This window comes from Limulus polyphemus, unplaced genomic scaffold, assembly GCF_000517525.1.
Source record: "Limulus polyphemus unplaced genomic scaffold, Limulus_polyphemus-2.1.2 Scaffold1697, whole genome shotgun sequence".
NCBI lineage: Eukaryota > Metazoa > Arthropoda > Merostomata > Xiphosura > Limulidae > Limulus > Limulus polyphemus.
Window position 1 is genome coordinate 104,880 of NW_013667307.1, and position 6,259 is coordinate 111,138.

The 6,259-nt window shown below is 32.6% G+C and overlaps 1 protein-coding gene across 1 annotated transcript in view; it reads left to right on the top strand.

The window, feature by feature from the left end:
* LOC111087062 overlaps positions 1-6,259 on the top strand; it is a 95,076-nt gene that overhangs the window by 46,251 nt on the left and 42,566 nt on the right. The gene's annotated exons all lie outside the window — the stretch shown is intronic.

Sequence of the window (6,259 nt, forward strand, 5' to 3'; positions counted from 1 at the left end):
CCTTTTCTCTTTTACTGCAATTATTATTACTGTATTATTATCTTTTTCTCATATTATATATTTCTTTTTTATAAGTTTTTTTTTCACGATACATATCGTCCGTGAGCGGGGTGAACATATAATGATTCTGAACACCCCCATTACTTTTGACCCTTGGTCAAGTTAGTTTGGCCTGGGGTTAAAAGGTTTAAATCGAAATAACTGCCACCGTAAACGAAACGAAACTACTTGTACCTGATGATGACAAAACCTTGTCGAAACGTTGTACATTTGATGTTAAACTTATATTAAAGTTTTTCTTCATTACCCATTCAAGCCGTCTCCAAGCATTATTAAACAAACTGTTGTTTGAGAAGTAAAGCTCCTTCAAATGTTGAAATGGTTAATGTCAAACTACACTGTTTTGTGATTAAAATAAAACAAAAACGTAAACTTTAGCAAAAAAGTCATTAATATATATACATATGCGTGTATATGCACGTTTGCTATTAATATATCAAAATTTAACTTATAACAACACAACTTTCTAGTGACAAATAACAATCAAATAAATTAATAAACACATAGATATGCTACAATAAAAGGATCCAGTGGGTTACTTGGTATTGTCCAATTTCAATTGTCACGCTGTGTGTTCATGCGTATTGAACAAAGCTACAGAACTAAGTTTTACAAGGCACTGGGAAATGTTTTCCAGAAACACACATAGAGGAAGTTATCAATTATCTCTAATTAAAAAGCTAATAGATGTAATGGCTGATGAACTACATTTACAAATTGATTTTCGACAACAAGACAGGAATAATTAAACGCAGGCTGAAAGCAACATTTAGTTTTTCATTAGTTAATTATGCGATAAAGTATAACGAGTAAAGAAAAGTTTTAGAAATTAGGGGTATATTCAGTATAATTGGTTCTAAACACTTTAACTCGAGTTCGGAAGGAAATAAATTAATACTATAGTATGCGGAATAATTTTAGGACCAATTATAGAATATGAAACAGGGCCACAAAAATACTCGAGAAGTATAACTAAACTGAATTCTTTGAACCGTGTATTTTCATGTGTTTTAAGATCAGGGGAGGGTTTAATTGTGTTCTCTAGAGTTTGAGGGTGTGTGTGAGTGTGAAACTAGTAACTGTTGGACGCCCCTGGACATAAGATTATATTTCAAAACATTAAATAACTGAACAGAAATTTAACGGAAATAACAACAACAGCACAAGGATACACAGCGTTTTAATTAATTAATTTTATTTTATATATTATTTTAATTTTTTTAACACAGCTCTTTTCAACTGTTTTGAAATCGAAAAATATTACATATTAATAAGACATATTTGTTTCAAATAAGGTCATATTTTAGATTGCACCAGATCTTTATATTGCCTATCTGTCCATATGTATCTTTTTTTTAAATCAGGTTAAATGTTGCCGTATCGACATTTTAAAGATTCGTATAAAGAACAGTTATTCATTCATGATAAAATTAGTCACAAAGCAGATTATGAACTTTGAAGAAAGTAGCAACTCTGAGATGACGTTAATATTCAAATGTAGCTTCTTCAATATAGTATATTTTGGTCTCTGAAAAAACTAAAAATGAATATTTAAACTGAAGATCTAATACCATTCTGATTTGCACATAGATTTATGATTAACACATAGCACAACCAAATCATTTCATGGAATCTTCACTGGCTGTAACTTGTAACTGACATTTGAATGTAATTTAATATTTCTAGGATTTAATTTTCTGATGTATTAATTTACAACAGTGAGTATTTCTAGTAAGTTTATTTTACACATCTCCCTTTAGAGATATGTAAAGATCTAATTCAGAGGAATGTAAAGAAAATACGTCTGTAGACAAGGGTAATTTTATCACTTTTGTTAGGCCTAAGAAATCTCAGTGCCTCATCGGTTTAGACGTTTTACACCATTGCGTTGAATATATTATACTACATAAAAATAGCATTTCAGATATACTTTTGGCTTTCGTAATTCTGTTTCAGGTGATGAAGTTTCGTACTAAACGAAAAGTTTCCTGGGCAGTGATTTGCGGAAGTCAAAATATAGATTTAAGATTTTATTTTTATACGCCTCTGAATAGAGATCCGTAAAGGATTAATTCAAAGAAACGTGAAGAAATAATAACACCTGCAGTGAAGCATGATTTTATTACTTTTCAGGCCTAAAAATCTTATGGGTTTCCTACTACTGCAATATATACATTATTTATAATTATCTTATATCAAGTGTACTTTGGATCAAAATATTTTAATATTAACTAATATAAATGTTTGTATATTCATTTATCTTCTTCGCCAAAAACGTGAATTTTAGTGATGAAAAGACGACGTAGAGGCTTAATATATTTTTTTGATTCGCTGAATAATAATGAATAATTAATTGTGACGATATAATCACATGTTTTTCAAACATTTAACGTATTATAGATAATTAGTAGTGATTAAGGACTATACATCCAAACCAAACAACTAAATATTTTAGGAGTAATATTGTACCTCAAGCTGATGAAATATCATAAAACAAATTGTTTTCGAAAGTTAAACTTGTTTTCATGATTTATGTAGAAAGTCTTGTTAGCTTTTATTTGTTTAGTATTTTAAAGGGCACAAAAATACTCTCACAATATTATAATTTAATGAAGATAAATGGAAGATAAAGACATCAATGTCTCAAGTCACATTCTCTATCTCAGGAAGTTCGACAGTTGATAGGAAAGTCGTTAAAGTTCCATCAATATGTTGCTTTTTTCCCCTTTTTTAAGTATCAAGATGCTTTGAGATAAACGTGTGACAGTGATCTGAAAAGCGTAAAATGTACGAACTACAATAAAAAATCTCGTTTTTCTGTCACTTTGTTTCCATTCTCATACCCCGATGTAATTCCAATGATTTTTTATTTATAATGCTGGTTATTGTTTAATTTATTCTCTCAACTTAAATTTAGTTCATGCAGTTCGAATTTTTCTAAAAAACATATGTATAAATAATCTCAAATGAAAATTACTAATAAGTAATATATTTCATGCTGAAGCCTAAATTTAGGTGCTTCCTACAGTTAGAGAATTTAGTACAAAAAAGTTACCAAGTATTCATGCACACTACCTAAATTATGAACCTAAATCCTGCGCTAACCGCAAAATTTTGGTTCATAATTATCTAAGATATTTTGGCTAATTGCTCTAACTTTCAAAATTATTTTTTTTTCATATTGGATTTATATTAATGTATTTAAGCAAATGATTATTATGGTTACATACATATGCCTATTTTGTTAGTTTTAGCTCATTCTAAAGTGTTAGTGTCTTCAGTATTTCTTATTGCAATTCAACATATACATACATATATATATGTTTAGAGCATCACCACTTCGTTACAGTTCATGTATACCCGTCCGGCCATGTTCTCTATGACTTTGTATCTTGACAATAGCTATACAACGAAGTTTTTATTGTAAATAATTCGTCGTACGGTTGTTATGTCCAAAGCACGCCACTTCTCCCTGCTGGCTTCTCATAATCCAGCTTGTGTCCGAGGATGACAGTTTCTCAGCGCCCGTTTTAACAATGCGATCACACAAAAATTTATAGGTGCTTCGTTCGGCTACTTGATTGGTAGGGTTTTCGTGTTTAATAGGGTTAATATCCGTTTCAATCTCCAACTGCTTGAGATACGCGATGATTAAGTGGGAGGTATGTCTAACTCCCTATTTTGGTGAACTCATAACTTATTGACCTCTTTTTTAGTCGGAGATCCGTCTTGAATATGTTGCGTGCTGTCGCCAGGTGCACGCGGTCGGCTTTTCTCACTGAGGTGTGTGTTCGTGGATTCTCACCTATTACAAGACGCAGCATTTTTCCTTACCACGACTGGGGTACAACTTGTTGCGGATCTTTTTCTAAATGGCCCTGGTTCCCCAGGTTTAACAATATCCCTTTGTTTTTCATTGTTATTAAGTACAAATGAGACTCCGTTTTGGACCTAAATCTCTGATCTTAACACATCCTTATGATCTGACTGTATAAATATTTTACGTTGTTGTTACATATTCTTCCCCAAAGTGACCAGGTTTGGGTGGCATTCCATTACCTACGCAACGCCAAACATTATTGACATGTAGTTCTGATACTTTCCATTCTATCGTGATTTTGTATTAGCTGTGATTATCATCTTGCTGATTTGCATATTCAAATCAGTTTCAATAGAATATACTCAACTCTCTCTCTCTCTATATATATATATATGTCGAAAGAGAGGGGGGGACAATGACAGTTCACCGGATCAAAAATAAAGAGCCAGTCTCGTTAATTTTATGGAATTATATATAAACCTGAAAGACGTACTAAGATTTCTAGTTCTATGACCATGCGTCAAGTTAAACAAATGATTCTAGGTGTGATCACGATTTCTGTTTCTGAGCACGTGCTCTACTGAAGTTAGGTTAATAATGAGTTTTAGTAGTGCATAATTTGAAGACAGCGGGAAAAAAAACATGAAAAATCTGGCAAAGTAAGAACTTTAAACTTTCCGGAAAAATGCTCAATCTATTTGTAAGTTAATTTCGTTTTTTTATCCTGCGAGCATTAATGTTGAAGGAAAAGAATCCCACGTTAAAACGACTAAACTTTAGTTTAAAAATGTATTTATTTAAAACTTTATTTCTGTTTCATCCTACAAACTAAACAGATTAGTGAGCAGCGAGAAACATTCTCATATATTCAGGCTGAAGTTCTTGTGCTAAAGTTACTCAAGTAAAATCGCTTTTATTCTAGACTTCTACTATCATATCGCTGATTAGTGATTTATTGTTGTCGTAAAAAAATTGCATTTTAATATTGCCCATTTTGTATTTTTTTATTTATCTCCTCTCACATATCGTTTAGTAGCTTTTAGGGGCCTGAGCGATTGGCTACTTAGTCCTCACTAAAACTCTAGAAGTTTAATGGTAAGGTTGCTTAGTATACGGGCCATATACATATATATGTTATTTTTTTACTTCTTATCTCTCTGTGTGGACTAATTGATATTACTCATGATCACCGAATATGCTCACTTTTTCAGCCATGGGGGTATTATAATGTGACGATCAATCCAACTATTCAATTAGAGTAGTTCAAGAGTTGGCGGGGGGTGTTGTTGATTAGTTGCCTTCTCTCTTGGCATCACTTTTAAACTAAAGACAGCTAACATAGGTTTGCGCTAGTAGCTTTGCGCGAAATTCAACAAACACGAGTGAAAATAACAAACAATAACCTTATATCTTGCAGATAATCAAATATTTTGTGAAAAATGTCCAACTTTGCATGAAATGTAATATCTAAGAATAACGTAATATATAATGCACTAGTTAAATAGCATAAAGCGAAGGGTGTGACCAAAGATGAGCGGATCCAGGCTGTAAATCTCAAGATTCGTGACTAGTGATACATTGCCGCGAAAATAAACTTCACACTTTAGGGTCTGGGTGTGATATAAGAGTGCATGTCAAATCCCAGTATTCGATTAGAAAAGAATCACCCACGCCAAATGTTGTTTCAGCGGCAAATTTCAAGGCTTATCACGCTAAAAACCGGGTTTCGATACTCGTGATGGGCACATCACAGATAGCCCATTTTGTAACTTTGTGCTTAACAACAAACAAACAAAAGAATCACCCACGCCAAATGTTGGCTCAGCGGCAAATTTCAAGGCTTATCACGCTAAAAACCGGGTTTCGATACTCGTGATGGGCACATCACAGATAGCCCATTTTGTAACTTTGTGCTTAACAACAAACAAACAAAAGAATCACCCAAGAGTTGGCGATGTGTGATGTTGACTAGCTGCTCTATCTTCAGTCTATATGTTAAAAATTGGGAACTATTATACACCGATAACCCTTGAATAATTTTTTCGCTGGATAATTTGGTGTTTGTATGGTGTTGTTTTAGATTTGTTTGTTTATTTGAAATTAAGAACAAAGCTACACAATGGGCTATCTGGGCTCTGCCCACAATGGGTATCGAAACCCGGTTTCTAGCGTTTGCGTTGTTTTATAAAATATTTTGCTCTCTTTTCATTTTCTACCCTCGTTTTCACATCTTGCTTACCTGCTTGCTAGGAATTACATATAGCGTTTTTCGATCTATTTCTCAACAATTAAAATCGCTTATATGTTATTAACTCTCATTTTTATATTTAGCATCTGAATTAGATTGTTTAATGTATAGAAAATGGCAGCTATCGAATA